Raw genomic sequence first — 21,769 nt, forward strand, 5'->3', positions numbered from 1 at the left:
GTAGCTGATGGTTATAAAGATTCTTAGCTTTCCTCATTGCTCCTGTAGATAATGTCACCCTTGTGAAACCTAAGGCTGGTTTTTGAGATGTCTTCCAGGCCCTGCATTCCAGTGGAATGGTCAACCCACCCAGACCTGTGGCCCATACCATGGAACTGACTCAACTGGTCTTGCAACCCCATCCAAGAACTGACTCAGAAAGAAGACAATTTCTACACCTCTATGGTTCCACCAGGAACCCAGCCAATTAGCAGACCCAGTCGCCTAGCCCTTTGCCCGCCAAACTATCTTTAAAAATCCTTTCTCCCAAATTCTCAGGGAGGCAGATTTGAGAACTTCCTCCTGTCTCCTCGAATGGCTCCTGTGATATTTAACTTTCTCCACTGTAACCCCTGCTGTCTCAGAGCATTGGCTTCCTCTTGAGCAGCGGGCAATGAACCTGGCAAGGCTGTAACCATGGTATTCACAGGGCCACAGCTACATAAGGCTTTAAGGCTCTAAATGGGCAAGCCATTTTTTACAGAAAGTTTGTTTCCACTTCCAGTTTGGGAATTTTTACAGAATGTTTTGTAGGAGCCGTCCAGCCTCCTTAATTTTCCCCTGTAGACGTCCCCTCTCACTGTAGGCACAAAGCAGGAGAATTAATTTGGAAAGTGTGTCTAAAATGGGCAATGGAACACAATCTTTCTCTCTGGTCAGGATGAAACTTAATTTTTATTGGCAACAACTTTGCACTGAGATCTTTCTCTATGAAAATTCATTGTACTCCCCCTAGCTATTGAGCCAGGAGGGTCAACTTAAATGTGTCTGTGGTTGCTGGTTTTTTTTTTTTTTTTGTCATCTTTTTAAAGAAATGTTTATTTTATTTTTTAAGAGATAGGGTCTTGCAATGTTGTCCAGGCTGAGCTCAAGTGATCCTCCCACTCCAGCCTTTCCAGTAACTGGGATTGTTTGCTGCTTTTATTCATTGTTGTTAACAATAAAATCTTGTCAGTGTCCAGGAAATTATTTTATGCAAAGGTGAAATGTGGAGGTTGAAAGAGTAATTGTCAGAAACGTGGTGGATGCTGAGTGTGGGGTCTCTGTAGCCAAGCCAAGCACACAAAGACAGGAGATGCCACACACCAGATGAATTCCCCAAAAGCTATAAGAAAAATCAACTTTAAAAGTTACAAAATAATTTTAAAGGATTAAATGCTTTGCTATTTAAAGTAGCCCCCACGGTCTTTAATAACATGAAGTTCATCAGGTCTGAAAATTAGAGTTAGTCATTGGCTGTATGACTTTGGGCACACACTTGCTTTCTCCCTTTGGTAAATTAGGGTTAATAATAAGGACTCCATGTCTATCATGGGAGTGTTGGGAAGACCAACCGAGCCAGTGGGAAGTGCTTTCAAGTGTGATTAAGTGCAAAGATGGGCTTCGGCCTTTGCATGGCATTTTCTCAAGGCAGCGTTTCGCAGCAGGTTCTGTCGGGCCTTACCTGTATGCCCTCGGCCACCCTGGAGGTCACCTGTTGATTGATGTCCCTGCATCCCTTCTCTTCCTGGATCTCTCTGTGGAGATTGTTCCGGAGCCAACACCCCAGAGTGGGAACAGGGGGGATCAACAGCCCATCTTCTTTGCCCCTCAGTGGAACAATGTGGAGGGTCCCAGGGGTTATGCTCCAGTTGCCCACAGCAGTGACCCTCATCAACACCCCTTTCTAGGCTTTTCCCCTTCTCTGTCTGCCTTTGCCTGTCCCTTTCCTGGGCCTTCCTGGCAACAGCTCACACGTAAATGACTTGCAGCCAAACTCTGTTCTCCGAAGCTGCTTTTAGGAAAACCCAAACTAAGACAGTCCTCACGACCACTCGTTAGACTTGATGTTGAGCTGCAAAGCCATGTCAACAGCTAGTGTTTCCAAAGACTGTTTGGCTGGACTCACCAATGCAGTGTCATGCCAGATGGCAGAACAGTTAGAGAGAGACAGAGAGAACCTGACATTTCTAATTCCCAGTTTGTGATCTGTTAGAAGATGGTGATGAGGAATGATCTGTGAACATTGTCCTGGCTCCTTTGCTGGTTGCCAGTAAAAAGGATCATTGACATCTGTGGTTAGAGAATTTAGAATCCAGGGTGATAAATGTTCAGGGAGTGTTATTATTATCAATAACCAGTATTGACAGAGCCTGGAGTAGGCAGGGGAGAGGGTACATAGGGTGTCCCTCACCTGGAGCAGCCCTTTGTCTCTTAGGCAACACAGGACCTTATCCAAGAAAAGTTACCTGCAGTATTGTAGTTGGTCGACGCCAATACTGAGCCTGGTGTGGGAGATCCAGGTGGTGGCTGATGGGGTTTCATGGCAGAGTCAGCTTTTAATTGATCCTTGAAGGAAGGGTAAGAACCAGATAGTGGGAACAGGACTCTCTTCGGCAGCTCACCTGGCAGTTAAATTTAACAAAACTATTAAGTGCTCATGTGCAAGACCTGTGCATGGCGTTGGGGTTCAGAAAGAAATACCCAAGGTTGGGTGCGGTGGCTCACGCCTGTAATCCTAGCATTCTGGGAGGTTGAGGTGGGAGGATCGCTTGAGATCAGGAGTTCGAAACCAGCCTGAGCAAGAAAAAGATCCTATCTCTACTAAAAATAGAAAAAATTAGCTGGGCATGGTGGCACGTGCCTGTAGTCCCAGCTACTCAGGAGGCTGAGGCAGGAGGATTGCTTGAGCCCAGGAGTTTGAGGTTGCTGTGAGATAGACTGACCCCACGGCACTCTAGCTCAGGTGACAGAGCAAGACTCTGTCTTAACAACAACAAAAAAAGAAAGCAATACCTCAAAATGAGGGCCTCAGGAGCAAAAGTTTTTCTCTGACCTTCTCCTGTCCTCCTGTCTCTTGGTCCCATTCTCCCCGGAGGTTAGCCATAGAAACTAGAATCCCTTTTCCCCAAGGTGGGTCATAGAAACCAGAACCCTTTTTCTTCAAAGCCAGCCATAAAGCCTAAAAATATTACTCTAACTTTCCCTCCACCTTTCTGTGTAAAGGCTGGCCATAAAGAAATTATCTGTCCTACCTTGTTTGACTGCAGGTCATAAGACCCCCATTCCAGGGAGGGGCCAGAAGGAAGGCCAAGAAGAATCTAGACAGACAGGCCCTGCTGGGTTTCCCCACTCAGTCTGCTAACAGTAGGTCATACCCTTCTCGTCCAACCGTATTTCTACATGGCTGTCCATCTTTGTTGGATCTCAGCATAGAAATAGACAATTTCCCTGTATCAGTGGGTCTTTATCTGAAGGCTCCCATGGTGTATACATGTTAAATACCTGTGCCCGCCTTTTCTCCAACTAATCTGCCTCTTGTGAGTTGATTTTTCAGGGAACTTTCCATGGCTCCTCCAACAGCCCCTGCGATGACCACACACTGGTAACTGGTAGGCTACAGGCAAACCAGCCTACTTTGGTAAGTTTGAATTTTCAAAGAAATGGAGTCAATGTTTAAGATGTCAGAAGATTTTTCTGTAAAATTCAAGCTTTTGTTAAGGCTACGAGACGATCTGGCAGCCCTGGGTCTGCCTTTCCGCACGGAGTAAGGGGTTGGAAACCAACAGAGACCATTCGGATGGGCGTCTGCCTTTTCACCAGCCACACTCCCACTGGGCTCTGAGACCAAGGGTGAGGGGTTATTTACTCATTGGACTTACACAGTTTTGTTTTTCCAAAATAGGAATGTCTCTAAATGCATGTCTTTCTTTAAAATGGGAAAAAGCCATTTGAGTCTGTAGATGGGCAATTTGGTTTTTTTTCAGGGATGAAGAAGAGTATTACATACTGAACCAGAACCAATTGCCAGTCATGGAGGTAACGGCTTCACAGGCCCGACTAGCCACGTCCCACTCCACAGATGAAGCAGCGAAATGAGAAAGTCGTGGGGAACTCCTCGAGGTCCTCAGAGAAGCGTGGTCCGTGGGCCTCAAACGCCGGCTCTTCCCGCTGCACCTGGGCTGGCTTGACTTTGACCTTCCTGGGTGTCGGATTTCATGCTGTGGGTGTGACCAGTCTCCTGTCACCACATTTGGGTGTGGGACAGGGATGACGGTAGGGGAGGGAGAAGGCAGGGCATGCCCTGGGAAGCGGGTCTTTATTATTACCAAGAAAATGTAAAGCCCAGGACTCGCGTGTCTGCCTCCGGAGTTAAACCCGCCCACCCACTCCAGGACAAAGGGGCCACAGCTATGGCGGTGAGGGGGTGGGGTGTAAGTCCACACTGCCCTTGAGTTTGATGGGTGGGCCAATGTCACACTAGGGCCTCGGGATAAGAAGGCCACGACTTGGCAGGTGATGCGAGTCTTTTCACAGCTTTCTTCCCGTACAGAGCCCCGAACTGCCAACAAACTGGAGTTCTGAACAAGCGCTCGGTCTGGGAGCAGCTTCACGTCCGAGATGGCTCTGGTTGAGCTGTTGTTATGTGACTGCTGCCCAGGCGTTTGCAGCTTTGTGATTCACCGTCCAGAATCTGGCCAAGGCTGCCCGGGTTCAAATCTTGGCTCTATGCTTACCAGCCGCAGGGGCCTTGCGCCTGGTTCTTGGTTAAGTCCCTCCACCTGGCAGGGGATAAATGGAGTGATGGACGTGCACGGAGCATGGAGCACCAGCCTGGCGCACAGTAAATGCTGCGTAAACCTTAGGTCTGCTCAGGGCTCTGCCCCTTTCCAGATGATTCAGCAAATGTTTGCAAATTTTTCCTCTGTTTTCTCTACCGCCACCTGCCCACTGGCTCCCTCGGCCAGCGTATTCAAGCCCCCGGGGGAACAGGGGCATCACGTTCAGGACTAGTGCTTTGGGGTTCACCCGCCTCCTCAGCCTTCCTGATGGTCGTGAATTGTTAGGTGCTAATTTGCTTGAACCAGGCCCCACCTGGACCAGAACGCAGGGTGTGGCCACGCCGCGCACACCAGCTATGCCCACTAGGTGGCGCTGGGCCCTCATCGGGGGTACTTGGTTCAGGACTGGGAAAAAAGTACCAGAGCACTAGGGAGGTGCCTCCCGGGATGCTCCTTGGCAGTGCCCTGTGCTGGTCCAGGCTCTGGTCACTCTGCGTCACTCCTGTACGATTTTATCAACTCCTCCTGGGTCTCCATCCACTCTCAGCCTTGCATCCTCATGAGCCTTCCCGCTCCTCTGTGACTCACTCGCCCTCAGAGCCTCTAGGGCCACCTCCCTTGCCCTGGACCTCGCTGCTCCCTGCACTCACGCTTCCTTCCTCCTCTGTGCCTTTGTTTCTGCAGTTCTGGTCCCATCGCCTCTGCATGTTCAAATCTTACCCCCCCTACCTTTCTCCCCCGGGTCACCTGGAAGTGATCGCTTCCTCTTCTGAACCTCACTGCACCCCTCCTGTGGCTCTGGCCCTCCCCTTTATTCATTCATCCCAGTGTTCACTGAGCACCTACTATGTGCGGCAAGGTGCTGGGCATATGACGGTGGTCGATACCGACATCTCAGCTCTCCTGGAGCTAACGTGCCGCTGCTGAGATGGGCCTAAAAGGAAACAGGAGTGAAAATAAAACCACAGACTGCGGTAAGTGCGGTGCACGGAATGGATGGGCGCCGCGGAGAGTGTACTCGGGGCTGTGGGCTGGGGAAGCTTCTCTGAGCAAGGCGACATTGAAGCTGAGCCTCAAGGCTGAGAAAGAGCCCACTGTGCGAAGGGTGGGGTAGGAGCGGGCAGTTCCTGGGAGACGGAAAGGCACGAGTGGGCCTAAGGCGGGTACCGGCAGAAGAATGAAGCCGGCGTCTGAGCCGAGAGCGGTGCCAGGGCACCAGGCAGGGAAGCCACGGAAGGGAAGTCATCGAGGTTTAAGCTTTCTAAAGGGTATTTTTGCTGATCTGTGTACACCAGCCTGAGGGGAAGGGGAAGAAAGGAAATCACAGTTCAGAAAGAGACGCTTGAGTGGGGAGACGGAGACGTGGGCAGATCCGGGTATTCTGACCGGCAGGTCTGCTCCATATACGGGACTGAGGCGGACTGTCGAGGTAGACGCCAATGGCTTGGGGCCGGTGGGGGCCGCGGCCTCCTGGAGCGCTGGGGGCAGGGGCCACGTGCAGTCTAGACGCAGAGTGACGCGATTGAGCAGCCGGCTCTAGTGTAGGCACAGGAGGGCGGTGTGAGATGGCCGCGTGCCACCCGCTGTTGTAGGAGCACGTAGGAATGCTGGTGGTCATTGCTTTTCTCCTCTGCCCTCCGCTGCCCTGTGTCCAGGGGACTCGACCCACGTGGTCCTCACAGCTGTTGCGTAGGCAGCGAGCTCGGGCTCCCCTGGCTTCCTGGGTGCCCCGGATGCCTCTTCCCCTCTGAGAACTGGACTGCTGCTGATCGTGCAGGACACAGCCTTCCTTGCCTGCACAGGGGAGGGTGGGTGCCTCCCACGCCACCCAGAAATGCTTCCTAGATGCCCAAATCACCACATCAGATCTTCACTTTTAGTAAAGTCATTGCCAGCTATAAACTGACGTCCTCCTGTAAGGCTACCACATTAAGTCTTGCTATTCATTTACAGTGTACATTTTGCACGTTGGTGGGAATGAGACCAACAGAGCAAGCTGGAGAAGGGCGGGAGGGAGAACGTGTAACTTTGCGTCTGGGATCTGTGGGAAGGGGGCAAACGCGAGGAGGGGGAAGGGGAGGGACGCTGGGGCTGGGGGCAAGTGTCCTGCACCGCATGTTTTGCCCTGGGCTGGCGCCTGGGTGAGGGAGAACTTGAACTCTCCCCTCTGCACAGGGAGAGGAGCTGAAGCTGAAGGCTCCACGCGGAGCCTGTGGAGATGAGCAACTGTGTCCACGAGAGGGCGCCCGCACCCTGCAATGCAACCTGGAGTGGCTGGTGCCGGCTCCAAAGGCAGCTGAGAGTGGGAGAGCTTTGGGATGTCTCAGGGGTGTCTCACTAGTGACATATGCCTGCAACCTCCTGCCTTGTACCCCCTGGACCCCCTTCTGCCCTCTGCTGCTCCTATGTGGCTGCTGTTTCCCTGGGCATCTTACACACCAGCTCAGACCCCACATTGCCAGCATGAGCCCTGAGTGGGGAGTGAGCCTCTGGCTAGGGCTGGGGGCTTTGGGCATCTCTGATGTACACCAGAGAGACCCCCCAAGCTGGTCCCAATGTGTGTACCCAGGTCTGCCTGCCCAGGAGCCTGAGGGCCACTCTGGCCTCCCCACTGGAGAGGGAGTTTCCGGGGGGAAGAGAACTTGTCTTTGCATATTTCTTCCTTTCCCTGTCCCCCCAGGCCTAGCTGGATCCTGTGCTCGGTAGGAGCTCCCCAAATCCACTGGGCCTTTGTGCCTGCTGGGTGTCGGCTCTGTCCAGCTGCTGGCCAGCATGGTGGGGGGGGCACCTTGGGGACATCGAAGCTCAGCTGGTGTGCAGAAGGCACCCAGAAATGGGACTGGAAGGCTGGGGTGCAGGGTGGGCGGAAGGGAGAGGGAGGAGAGGAGGAGGAGGAAGGGCGAATGGCGGGTAGTTCTTGGCAGCATGGGGGAGGATTCAGACAGGCAGAGAGGAGCCGCATTAGAGAAGGGTTTGGCCTGCTAGTCACCTGGGCTGCACTGTTCCAGAACCAGGAGACCACCCACGTGGTCAGCTCTACTCCTGGCTTCTAAAGCCCTCTCCTCTAGGCTGTGCTGGGCCAGGGAACCAAGGGGGGATGTTTCCTATATCCCGTCCTGACTTTCAGCTGTGGTGTCACCTGCCAAGCTCTCTGGAGGAGCCGGGAGACCAGTGACTGTCAAATCCCCAACAGCTGTGACCCTCTGTCCACAGCCTTGGGCCAGGCCTTTCCTCTGGGTCCTGGGCCAAGGACCAGAGTCGCTGGGGCCTTGGTGTCCCACGGGCCCCATGAAGGTCCTGACAGCCGCAGGTGCTGGTGTCAGGTTCTGCAGAGGTTGCTGTTGGTGTGATTGTTGCTGAACATTGCTTACCTGGCTATGGGGCTGCCCAAAGTTCGCGTGTGGGTTTTCAGCCTTACTAACGTGGGTTCTAGGCACGCGGGACAGTTTGCAAAACATTCTCTCCTCCCAGCCGCTAAAGCTGCTATTCCGGCAGCCAGAGGACACTGCTTAGTTGCTGGTCTCCGGTAGCCAGTTCTCTTGTCTGAAGATGACATGGGGTTAGCTGCGTCATGGGCTTGTCTGATACGTTAATATATTTGTTCCTAAATGCCACCGGTGGGTGATTTCTATCATACCGAGGGCCTTCGTGATGAGAGCTGTCCAGAGCCCGGGACTTCGTGCAGCATCAGTGTGGGACTTGGCGGGATCTCACAGAGAGGCAGGACTGGTGGCTGGGCGTGGGCGCCTCTGAAGCGCAGGAGGTGGGGGCTACTTTGGGCTGGTGCTTGGGGGGGTCCCGTCAGTATCGGCCTGAGCCCCAAACAGGGAAGGTAGACAGGATCTTGTCACAAAGGCAGGTTCACTCGAAACTGGGGAGCAGTGGGCAAGGCCAGACTTCGATCCAGTCTGTATTACAGCATGACCATAAGTCGTGTGGTTTAGAGAGGAGGAGTGGCTCAGAAAGGTTGAGATTCTTGCCCAGGGCCACACAGCAAAGCAGAGACATAGTAAGGCACAGAAGGCAAATATCTGCATCACATTTTCTGGGTTCTTTCTGCAAAACGGGACCCCGAAAAGCCCGGGGTCCAGAGTTCATTCCTTTGGTGGGTCAAACACATTTACTGAGTGCTTACTGTATGCTAGGTGCTGAGGACAGCTCGGTGTCTACTGGGGAGGTGCCCAGACAGTGTGGCAAGCCTGGGCAAGGTGTCAGGGCGATCCAGAGGGGTGCCCATTTCAGCCAAGGGGGGCTACCAAGCAAGCCTTCCCAGAGGAAGCATAAAGTAGCTGAGTCTTGTTGGAGGATAACCCGTCAGTTTGATGCCACATTGAGAATGTCCCAAGAGAAACAGAGAGTAAACACTAATAAGCAAACAGACAAATGACAGAAATAACAAACAGTGATGGAGCTCTTGCTAGACACTCGTCCTTGCAAGACAGAACCTTTACCCCTGAGCAGAGTCAGGAACGTTTGGGGGGCCCCAGCCGGGCAGCGTTAGAGCTGGGAGTCTGCTGGGCAGAGGTGTTTTTTGTTTTTTGTTTTTTTGATTCCCGTTCCTCATGGAAAATTCCAAACAGGTACGAAAGTGGAGAGAACAGCACAGCAGAGTCCCACGCTCTCATCACACGGCCTCAACGATTGCCATCCCAAGGCCAATGTCGTTCCACCTACGCCCTCGCCACTCCCCACCGCTGGATTAATTTGGAGCAAATCTCTGACATCACATCATTTCCTGCACAAATATTTCAGCAGGCAGCTCTAAAGGATAATGACTCTTTCTAAAAAAACATAATCGCAATCTCGTTATCACACCCAAAAACATCAACAGTAGTTCTAGTCAGTGTTCAATGTTCAATTGCCCCAATTTTTTTTTTTTTTGACCGTGTTTCGTTCAAGTCAGGATCCAAATAAGATCCACATGTTGCATGTAGTTAAGTCTTTTAAGTTTTCTTTGAGATGTAACCTCTTCCTCCCTCTTTATTTCACTGTGATGTATTTGTTTAAGACATCTGGTCCTCTCTTCTGTGGTTTCCCACACCTGGCGCTTGCTGTTTGTGGCCCTGGGGTCCTGTGTAACATGTTCCTCCCTCCCCTGTACTTCCTGTAACCTGGAACTTGAATCTGGAGGCTTGAGCACACTCAGGTTTGCGTTTTTTGTAGCGCCAGAATTCTTGAAGCACAAATCAAAAGGCGGCCTGCTGAGCAGTGTGCGCGCGCGTGTGTTGTGTGTATGTGTGTGCCGTGTGCGCGTGCACACGCACGTGTACGTGCCTATGGGCTGTTCTCTTCTCCCTTTGGCCACTTTCCAGAAGCCACTGCTGTCCACTCTCCAGTGGCCACAGCTCCTCTCAAGGTTACAAAACTGCTTCAAGGCTACATGTCCAGGAGCACGCAAAGAGCACATAGAAAGTGTCCCTGCTGTCAGCCTAGCACCCTGGGATGCTGCCTCAAAGAAGCCTTCAGTGGGGACAGGGTCCTGCGGATGTCTGCACTTCAGTTTCCTCGTGCTGCCTCCTTCTGCTGCTCACATTTTGAGTTTGGGGTCTTTGCTGTCGGGACCCTTAAGAGGCCCGAGGATCCAGCATTCTCCTCCCCGCTGTCATTCAGCCTCCATTTATAAATGGCTTACACGCGCCAGTCCTCTGCTACGAGTGGGGAAGTTAGACGTGAACCTCGGCTTCTACCCTGAAGTTCCTGCGGTCTGAGGGGGCTGACGTAGAAACTACAATGATAATTCACCCGCGTGCAGCCAGAGGTCCCCAGGGGTCCCTAGACACAGCAGAGTGGGACTGGGGGCGGATCTGGGAGGACAGGTCTGCTCTCCGCGTCTCCGGCTGGGTGGAAACCACCGTCCAAGCCAGAGACTGAGCCTGGAGGTGTCAGGTGCGCAGTGGAGAAAGGGGCCACATGCTGAGAAGCCCGTCCTGGCACCAGAAATGGTGCCCCAAGCCACCCATCGATATGCAGGTGTTGACTGAGCACCTCGTCTGTGCGGGGGGAAGAAGGGGCTTGTCTCATGCCTGCGACGTATGCGTGGTGTCCCAGCAACTGGGAGGCAATCCTCACCCCCGTCCTCTATCCTTCACATCCAGCTCATGGCCCGTCGTGTCCACGCCACCGACCTCCGAAACAGATTTCCGATCCACGCCTTCTCTCCACGTCCCCGCCCTGCCTGTCCTCCATCGCCTCCCTCGCTGGCTCCTGCCTTCCCTCTTCCTCACTCGAACCCACTGCTCAAACTCCAGCCAGAGTCCTATTTTTGAAACATAAATCCCATCATACCCACCCTCCACCTAAAGTCCTGCGATGGGCTGAATGGTGTCTCCTTTGCCCCGAAATTCATGGCCACCCAGAACTCAGAATGTGACCTTATTTGGAAGTGAGAGTCTTTGCAGTTGTCATTCAGATGGGGTCGTGCTGGATTAGGGTGGGCTTTAGACCCAAAGACAGGTGTCCTCACAAGAAGAGGACACAGAGGGAGTGGAGAAGGGCAGGTGCAGACAGAGGCAGGCACTGGAGGGAGCCTCTGTAAGCCGGAGCATGCTGGGACCGCGGGCCACCGCTAGCGCCGGGGAGGGGCAGAGAAGGATCCTTCCCCAGGGCTTTGAGAAGGAGCGTGGCCCTGCCGACACCTCGATTTCAGACTTTCACCCTCCAGAACTGTGAGGAAATGCACTTCTGTTGTGTTAAATGACCCAGTTTGTGCTACTTGGTTATGGCAACTCTAGGAATTTAATAAAACCCTTAACTAACAGCATGCGACATGGTACCTAGAGTGAAATACAAAACCGTGCGCACAGCCTGCCAGGCCTGGTGTAGTCTGTCCTGCTGCCTCGGGGCCGTGCTCTGCCCACGGCTCACGTCCCATCTGTCCTCCTACTGCCCCTGCGCGTCCCCCAGAGAAGCCTTCCCTGACACCTCTCCTTCCCTGACCCCGCTCTAATCAAAACCAGGTCCCCCTGGATTCTCCCTCCCATCGATCCGTTTTTAACTTCCTGCATGGCACTTCCTACAAATTATCCTTTTTAATAAATTGTGAAGCCTGTTTGCATTTTTGATAAATTGTGAGGCCTGTTTCCAGATCATGGGACTTTTGCGGGCAACGTGTGTCTCTGTCTTGCTCGTCCTGTATCCACAGCTCTTCATGCCATGTCTGGCACATAGTAGGTGCTGAATAAAGGAACTCAACATATACGCAAGTGAACATGTTTCCTGGGATGAGGCTGCAGAGAGGGTTCCATGCCGGGTGGGTGGGACACGGAGAAGAGGGGAGATCAGAAATGATGCCATCCACGTCCCTGGGGGTCAGTGCCAGCTCCCTATGTGTCTTTGTAAACTTGGGGGTGCTGACTGCTGTCACCATGTGCCGGATTCCTCTGCCAAACGGGCAGGACGTGGCTCTGCTCGCTGGGGAAGAGGCCCTGAATTTGAGCAGAAAAGGCGTTTGCGCTCTCGGTGCTGTGATTCACAGCTCCCGAACAGAGGGCAGCCGAGCATGATTTACGAGGGCCACAGACCCTCCGGGCCACAACTGTGGTGAATGACATCACCCAACAGTGCGAATTTACCACCCGGAGGCAACGCCGGGTGTCAGGGTGAGAAAGGCCTCGGGCGGCCTGTGCTGTGGCTCTGAGCTTACAGGTGGGTCCCCTGAGGCCCTGGGGCCACGAGACTTGCCCAGGGGCCACCGCGGGCCCTTCCATGGCAGTGCAGGGACCAGAATCCTTGGGTTGTTCGCTCCTCCCCTGAGGCTTTTCCTCCAGAAAAGCAGCAGAAACTGAGCAGAGAACCTCGTCTCCTGCTCCCCGGCTGGCTGACATTTAAATAACATCATCTGGCTCAGCTTTTACTCAAAGCTCATAAAGGTGACAGTTCTACTTTATTGAAAAGTTAAACTTTTGAAAACTTTCCGGCTTTTTCAACAACTCTGCCAGTGCTGGATAGGTCACCGCCGTCTCTGCAGCCTCACTGCCGCCCTCGCCGTCCTCCCGGTTCTGTGGTGTCTGGGCACCTGCGACCGCCTGCGGGTGGGTGGGGGAATAGCGGTGGGGACAGAGAGGAGGCGTGTGACCTCCTTTACCTGCTGGGACTCCTCAGTAGACTGTCCACGCCATCCAAGCGGGGCCTTGCAACCCGGAAACGTATGTACACCCATAATTTGCTGAAATAAAAAAAAAAAAAAAAAACTGTTAAAAAAAAAATTAATTAAGGCTGATTGAGGCAATGAACACCCATGGATGGTTTCAGTGCCTGACGTTGCGCCCACCCTTTCTGTGGCTTGCCCCATCTGCCATGGCATGGTGGCACAGGAGTCTCTCCTCACTCACAGGAGTGTGACCCCCACCCCCAGCCCGCCCACCTGCTCAGCCCGAAAACCCCACGATCATCTGGAGTCTTCGCTGCTCCACTCCACGCCGTCCTCTGTAGCAGCTGCTGCTTGACCTCCGCCACACCTTGACGGCCACCTCCCCTCCCGCCCCTCGGTCATCAGGCTGCCACCCGCCCACCTGCTGAATGGGGCCTGATGACTGGCCCTCGCGGTCACCCTTGTCTCCCAGGCAGTCCGTATTTTACACAGCAGCTTTCAGAGGGGGCAGATTTTTAAGAGGAAAGTCACCCACATTCTGCCAATTCCCTGCTTGAAACTTTCCTTAGCTTTCCATTGCACTTGGAATAAAATTCCGATTCTTTGCAGGACCACGGGCTGTGGGAGCTGCTTGGGTCCCTGCCGCTTCCCACAGCGACTTCAGCCCCACCTTGCTCACCAGGCCCTGCCCTCTGTCCTGCCACCAGGTGCCCCGCCTGGCTAAGCTCGTCCCCGTCTTGCATGCTCCCTGGGCCGGGAGGCTCTCTGCCCTGGCTTCACATGATGGCCTCCTCACCCTTCAAGACTCAGCTGGGACGTCAGCTCCTCAGGGATGTCCTCTGTGGCCACCCCTGTAACGCAGGTCACCCGCCCCCTCCACACACACATGTTACACTGTAGCTCTGGAGTCCGGCAAACCTCAGGCCAAATCTGGCCGCAGCCTGATTTTGTAAATAAAGCTATTGGAACATGGCGGCACTCACTCCTTTACCTGTGGACTTTGGCTGCTGTTGGGCGACGCTGGCGGAGCTGAGTGATTGTGACAGAGACCGTACGGTTGGCAGGGCCTGAAATATTTACGATCTGGCCCTTTTTAGAAAAAGTTTGCCAACTTCTGTCCTAGCCCAGCCTCTTGTTTGCTTTCCTCATGCCATTTTTCACATGTAATTATTTTATATATTTTCTTTCTTTTTTTTGCATGTCTTCCCATGAAAATGTAAATTCCTGAGGGTCTGGCCTTCTATGACATCCCTAACTGTATCTCCGGCCTCTAGGTGTTGATCAAAAAAAAAAAAAAAAATCATGATGTTGTGTCCAATACTTTGCTAGGACTAATAGAGTAATTACTGGCCAGACCGGTATTTTGGGATTATCCTTGCTTGGCCTGTTTGCCCCAAACACACACACACACCCTGGGCCAGACGGATGAGTGTCCACTGTGTGTTTATATCACTTCTTGCTCATGCAGACTCACCTGGGCACAGGTTCTCCCTCTATTTCTCTCCCAACCACACTGGCCTCCTGGATAGATTTTGGAGCGTGAATGAATTAGTTACAAGTGTTAAAAAGTGGATAAAACTCTCCCTTGACAGAGTGGGCAGGGTGGAGAATGGACATCAGGCTGGTTTCTGGAAGAAGGAACCCTCAGCCGGCATCTCTTCTAGTCTTGATGCCACGGATTTGTTACGATGGCCTCAATTTCTGGAAGTAGGTGGATTCTAAATTATAACTAATTGTGAGAGCGTGCCCTCTCTGGCCTAAGCGTCTTCATCTGTACTTTCTAGAAAGTACAATTTCCCGGGGCTCTTGTTGAAGTCAGAGCCCCCATGTGAGACCAGGTGATTCTGACTCGCACTGGACCCGCCGAACTAAATTCTCTCCCACGTCTCCCATTGCTGAGGCTGATTTCTGGTTCAAGTTCTTCCACAAGCATTTGCTCTGTGTCTTTGGGCAGGATGCCTCATGTCTCTGAGCCCGGCCTCTTAACCTGTGGCAGAATCATACTTTTAAAATATTAGCTAATGTTCTTGCTATTTCTTTTTCCATTCACTGGTGAGAGCCTGGCCTTTCTCCCTGTCCTGCGCTGTGATAGCAGCAAAGAGTGGAAAAGGAACTCTCCTGTTGGCTTTGGAGTTTCCGTAGCTTAGACCCTCAGGAGGACGGAGGACTGGCACCCCTCCCTCTGACCAGAACACAATTCTCAGGGCTGCAGGCAGGGATATGAGTCAGAGGAAAGCAGGGAAGATGAGACATGGAGAGACTCCAGGAGCAGCTTGGCTCCCTACTCCCCGGGCTAAGCCCTGAGAAGCAGTGACACCCCCAGCGTCCGTGGGAGCTGAGGGCAGAGGAGACTGTGCCTGTGTCCAGATAGGACCAGTTCCAGCAGGACCTCAGAGAAGAAATGGCTTCCAAGTGAGTCCTGGTAAAGAATGTCCTGGACAGCCTCAGTTTACCCAATGTGAAAAAGGCATGGCAGGTGACTTCTGAGGGGCCGTGAGGCCACAAGGGGCCTCAGGGGCAGGAATGGGGCTGGCTCAGAGTCCGGTGACCTACATGGGCACAGGGCATCAGAGTCTGGACGGCCTTGTCTTCTCCCCGCCCCCACCAAACCCCGGCATGACATTGGCCTTCCTGAACCTTCTAGGCAACCTCAGGGGAAAAGGAGGGTGGACCGAAATTGGCTGATGGAGCTCCCCCTACTCTGAGCAGACAACAAAGAGAACGTTCGCCCTCGGTTGATGTTTGTATATGGTAGAGGGCAGAGCAAATGTGAGTTTGGGCTTAAAATGGAGACCAAGGGGATATTGAACTGATGAGAACGTTGCTTCAGAATAAAAACACAGAAGTGGAGAAGGAACAAGAGCGGGAGGGAAAGAGAGAGAGAAGGACGGGCAGAGAGAGAGAAAAATCGATCCCCCAACCACCAGGAGCCCAGCTGGTGGGCTCAGACGGGAAAACGATGATCTATAGATCAGGTCCTATTAACAAGGCTGGTGGCAACCGTGAGGAGCCACCTGCAGCCAACTTTGTGGAAAATCTGGCACCAGAGCCCGGGGCTTCGAGTAATCCATCTCGGGAACCACTGAGCCATGAACTTGTTAAATGGTAGCCGCTGGAGACCGGCTCAGCTCATGCTCATCTGCAAGTGGTGCAAGTGGTGCAAATGGTGGTGGAATCTCTGCAACTGGAAGGCCAGATGGTGCAAACAGCGCTGATGGACCCAGGGCCCCATCACAGGGAACGCACGTTGCAGCAGATGCCTGGCTTTGCAGCTCCAGGGGCAGCTGAACGCCTGTTGCCGGCATTCCCTGGGCAGTCAGGAGTGGCGTCTGCTCATTCTGCATGTCTGTTTCCTTCCTTCCAGCATCCACCTTCCTCTGACCAGCATCGCCCTTCTGCAGTGGGGCCTGGTACTTCCGCTTACTCCACCTGCCACGTCGGGGCTGGTCTGTGAGCCGTGAGCATCGACAATTGCATTTTATATGCTTCCGAGCCCACTTCTCTACAAACCTTACTATATTCTTCCAAAGGGGCTCCTTTTGCTTTCTCCAGCTTTAGCAAACGTTGGCATTCTGCATTAGCATCATCAAAAGCCAACACTGGTTCTTATTAGGAATTGAGGCTGTTGCAATGGGAAGGGGTAGACAGCATAGCATCGTGGATAGGAGCTCTGGGCTCAGATGGCCTTGGACCCCACTGTTGGCTCCACCCCTAATGGCAGGGCTATGTGCAAGTAACTCAAACCACTTTAAGCCTCAATTTCCTCCTTTGTCAAATGGGGGTACCCACTTCATAGAATGGTTTTGAGGATTAAATAGGATAATATAAACAGAGTACTTTGTGCAGTACCTGACACCTAGTACCCAGTACCTACTCAGGGAGGTAACTTCAAGACCCGTGCCCATGTGGGTCTTGCATAGCAACCCCTGTCACAGTAAGATTCCTTGGAGCACTGGTGCGTCACAGAGGGACCAGTGCTCGGCTACACAGATGGGGCCATAACTCTCCCAAACCTCGGTGATCTTGTCTTTTAAGCCTTTTTTTCCCACTTCTCCTGGAAAGGGCTCCCTGTCCCTCCTCCCAGCTGTGCATGGCGGTGGAGCTGACTCTACGCAGGCAGAATGTATTAGAAGTTTCCACTTCCTGAAACCCTGCCCGTCAGAGACAGCCTGTTTCCAATTACTGTACCTACCCGTAATTAAATGAGAAAAAACTGAAAAAATGGCTTTCACGGGAGCCACTGGCACGGCTGGATTGGCTTTGAAGCTTTAACCTCATTCTTAATAATAAACATTTTGGTGATGGGCTTTTGACCACACGCTCACCCAGCATGCTTTCCTCACGGGCACTCTTCATCTGTGAGGCAGCAAGTGGCAGACAGGTTGGCGTTCAGGTCCTTGATGATGCTTGAAAACTCAGCTCCGCTCTGCCTCAGTTTCCTCATCTGTAAAATGAGAGGATTAGACCCTAAGACCTCCGGGGCCCCTTTTGCTGCTGTATTGGACTTGAATGCTTGTAGGAAAAAATAAAACAACCAAGATCTATGGTGAGCAGCTCAGAATGGTGGTGACCAATCAATGTCCTTTGGTTTTTAAAATTATTTCTCCGGAAATAGACCTTGAGTGAGTGAGGGAGCTCCGTGACCCTTTGGGAAGGACAATGTTGAGAAATGACTCCTTGGGTTGACAGTTTTTGTAGGAATATTTGTTCATTCCAAGGGTGTTCTGGTTGGATGTAATCACGTCTTTCTAAGTAAGACCTTGGCTTCTCACGAGAGCTGTCTGGGGAGCTTTTCAGAATTTTGCTGCCCAGGCCACCCCTCGGAACAACTGCAGCAGACTTTCTGGGAGGGGGCTGAGGCATCGATACTTTGTAAACGCTGCCACGTGATTTCAACGTGGGGAGCAGGTGGAGAATAACAGCTCTAGAACAATGTGTCTCCACCGGCTCATAAAGCATCAGGGATCTTGTGAAAATGCAGATTCGGACTTGGGAGGGCAGCAGTGGGGCCCGAGACTCAGCCCCTCTGACAAGCTCCTGGGTGCTCCCGCTGCTGACCCCCAGTCCCGGCTGCGCAGAGGGACTTGGGAGGCCCAGGCGTCGGGCTCTGCTGTTAGAAACTGCAAGTCCGCGAGACCCTCCGGCTGCAGACCTCCATCGGGAAATTCTCGGCCCACCGCCATCAGCAGAATGACGCTGGCACGTGCGAGTGCTCCAGTCAGCCTGACGATCTGGCCCCTCTTCAAATGGACGGTCTTTAAGTGTCTTCAACTTTTCTTTAGCGGGAGTGGCCTTGGTGTTGGCCACTCGAATGTTTTAAAAATTGTGACTTGAATGTTCTGTGGACATTTGTCACTTTTGGAGCTGGACAGTGTCTAAGCTCTTTCTCATGCTTCAGGAAGTGGCCACTGGGCCCATTTCAGCAGCGGCCTCCTGCCACGTGACGTCTCGGGCAGCCTTGGAAGGACCTTTGGCCTTAGTTTCTGCCTGAGACTTTGGCTTGATCAGATAAGTGCCTCGGCAGTGTGGGGACACTTACAGCTGGTACAGGCAGCCCAGCAGGGGTGGTGAAGACAGTCGTGACCCATGTCCAGGGTGGCAGCTGTTCTTAGCCAGGCCCTGCCTGTGGTTCGACCTGCTGAGATTCGGGACATCCAGTCTTGATTGGTTTTAGCTGTTCCAATGATTTTGGGAGCTACTCAATATCCTTCCAGCAAATGTACTTTCTGCTTAAGCAGTCTTGATTTCTGTTGTGTGAAATCAAGAATCCTGGCTGGTGCATATCAGACAATTGGGTTGTCGACAGATTAAATATGACAATCCGTGTAGAAAGCTGAGAGTTCCACCCAGCACATGGTAAACAACAGATCAGCTTCAGGTGTGTTAATGTTGGGACGAATAAGGAGAAAGAGGAGGTGGAGGAGGAGGAGGAAGAGGAAGACGGTATGGGGGAGGGGAGGAGGAGCAAACAGGAAGTGGAGAGAGACAGTAGTAGTGAAGGTCCTTGCTTTTGGCAGAGTGGTCAAGAAGGCCCCTCTACGGACCTGCCATGAAAGTCGAGAGCTGAAAGCTGAAAAGGAGCCGACCGCTGGAAGAGCGCATTAAACAGAGGGAGCGGCACGTGCATGACCCCGGAGGAAGCAATGAGGTGGGTGTGCCCCAGGAATTGTTGGAGGCCAGTGGGGTGGGGTTGTGGTAGCTGGAGGTGCGGGGGGCTGGGCGGGGATGCAGCGCAGAGTGGGCAGGAGCCAGATCACAATGGGCTTCTCGGCGTGTCTAACATTTAACAGCAAGAGCACCGGCAGGGCACTGCCCGCCGGGCCTTCCTCCCAGTCGTGCGTTCTCTCTGGGCGCCATCCCAGCCTGGCCTGCCCTAGCACTTCAGAAATTTGAGGTAGAGCCTTGGGAGCTGGGATGGGCAGCACCTCTGAGAAATCAGGACACGGGTGAAGTCCGTCTTGGGGGGTGAAATCTTCTACCCCCTTGGATGAGCTCCCCTCCATGGGGGCGCAAATGCTCACCGCACTCATCGGCCTGGCCGTGGAGGCCATTCTTGGGAAAACATCTGCATTAGCCAGCACAGGATAAACCATGCCATAGTCGCTAACAACCTCCAAATCTCAGCAGATTAACCCGGCAGATGAGTCTCGCAGTGCTCCGGGGCAGCTGTCCTCCATGCAGTGACTCAGCAACTGTGGCTGCTCTCATGGTGCCACCATTTCTTCCTGAGGCCCCTGGGTCACTGTGGCAAGAGATGAGCCGGATGGAGGACGAAGCTCCCCACTTCCATGTTGGCGGAGCACAGCCCTTTGGCCAGGACTGGTCACTCAGCCTTACTTAAATGCGTGAGGGCCGGGAAATGTAGGGGAGCTCATGGAATACCTGGTGAGCGTGGTGTCTGCCACAGCTGATATCAATTATTTCTAAAATCTAGTTCAGCAGCTTACCTTAAGAGAAACTGGCATTAAAGCCAACACTTTACGCTTGTCACTCTATCTTGGTTAAGCTTTTCCATGACTCTATGAAGTAAATACTAATATTATCTTCATTTACTCTGAAGAAACGGAGCCTTGGAGAACATATGATTTGGGACTTGTGGTTGCAAGTGTTAAGAATTCAGGCTTTAGTCTTTGATAGATCAGTAGGGTGGCTAGAGTTTACAATAATCTATTGTATATTTAAAAATAGCTAGAAGAGAATAATTTGCATATTTATACCATAAAGAAAACACAAATATTTAAGGTGATGGATATCCCAGTTACACCGATTTGATCTTTACAAATTATGTGAATGTATTAAATTATTACCTGTGCTCTGAAAATAGATACATCTATGGATCAATAAAAATGAAATTAAGAAAAGAATAACAAATTCAAAAAAGGGGAATTGAGTCATGTAAACAGAAATTTTAGGGCTTCAGGAGCAGCTGGATCTAGGGTCTTAATGATGTTATCAAGATTCCCTTGGTTCTGTTTTTCACTGTGTTGTGGAACTTTCTTGTTGTAAGAAGCTCTACCAGTTTCAGGTTTATACCTTCTCAGTTTCAAGTGCACTAGAGATCTTTTCCTTCTTGGGGCTCCCAGCTCAAATCCCAGGATTGAGTCTCTTTGGTCTAATGAGAGTCATGGACCATGCTGATTAGCTGCTGTGGTTGAGGGGATGGAATATGCTGATTGCCCTCGTGGGCCACACGCCCACCTCTAGAGCAGGGGTGTGCAGTTGGGTACACTCAGCCTGAAGGAAAATCATGGTTGTGTTACCCAGAGAAGAGAAAAAGGATGCTTCATAGGCCAAGAAACCAAGAAAGCAGGTATCTACTTCAGTGAGCTTAAATAATGTGAATAATCTTTTACAACTGTTAAGTGGCAGTGACAGAATTTGAACCAGATTCTAATTGACTCCAAAGCCCATGGTTCTCCTGGTTGCTGTACTAGCACCATGTGAACACTTCCGCCAGATGTCTTCTGGGCACACGGTCAATCTGGTGGACCCAGAGTCCCTCTGGTGACAGGGAAATTACTCCATCCTCCCGCATGGACCTGCTCCACTTTGGCAGAACACTCACGTGGCGTGAAATATGCTACCTTCTTCTTAAGAAGAGCAAATTTCAGTGCAAAGTTGCCCTTTCCCAGGGAGGATTACAGTCTAATCCAGGCTCTGGCTGTGGCTTGCAAGGACAGTCTCCCCCTGTTGAAGGAATCTGGGCGTTGGTGTGGAGGAACGGGCACAGGAAGAGGGAATGAATCTTTCTGGGTTTGTTAAAGTTAACAGTGTGTCAGTGTCTCCCTAGAGCGGGAGCTCTGGGACTCACTTGAAGCCCCAATGGGTCAGGAAGGCAGGAAGGGTGAACAGAAATAAAGGGTGGTCCTCCTTACACAGACACCCAACCCACACGACATCTTGTCCAACTTTATTTCGTGTGGCTTTGTCCTTATGTCTATGGGATGCATATGTCTTCCTCATGGAGACCGTCTTCCCCTCTTCCCGGATTTAAAATCCCTGAAGGGCAGAGACTGTGATTTCTATTTCCAGCAAGCCTTATAAGTTGTGTTAGAGATGCCACGTCTGGCCCTTTCCATGTCTTTAGCAGGACTGCACATGTATGTATGTTTGTATGTGTGCATGTGTGGTTGTGTGTGTGCTAGTGTATGTATATATGTATGTTTCTATGTGTGTGTGTGTGTCTGCATGTCTCTCTGTATGTGAACGTGTATGTATGTATGTGTCTTTGTGTGTATGTGTGGAACATAAGTTCTTTTGCCTGGGTGGTGGTCTTGCTGAGTAAAAGACATATAAAACATATCTGCTCTTTCATGCGATAATCTAAGCAAATAACACTTCCGTTTTTCCTTTTTAAAATGAAGGGTGGAATATAGCCAATGACATTTTCCCGGTTGCTCATGGCTGGTGGCCCTGCCAGCTGCAGTCCCCCCAGGCCAGTGAACTATGCAGGAGCCACGATGCTTTGAGATGACGCAGGAAGGGGTCAAAGGCTCGTCATTCACTGCTGGGAACTCAGAGCCTTAAATTTCTCCTCTTGCCACTTCCCCCCAGCGACGGAGGAAGGCACATTAGCCTCACCTGTCCAGCTAGTGGGGCC

Source organism: Propithecus coquereli, unplaced genomic scaffold (assembly GCF_000956105.1).
Source record: "Propithecus coquereli isolate 6110/MARCELLA unplaced genomic scaffold, Pcoq_1.0 Scaffold84, whole genome shotgun sequence".
NCBI classification, from domain to species: domain Eukaryota; kingdom Metazoa; phylum Chordata; class Mammalia; order Primates; family Indriidae; genus Propithecus; species Propithecus coquereli.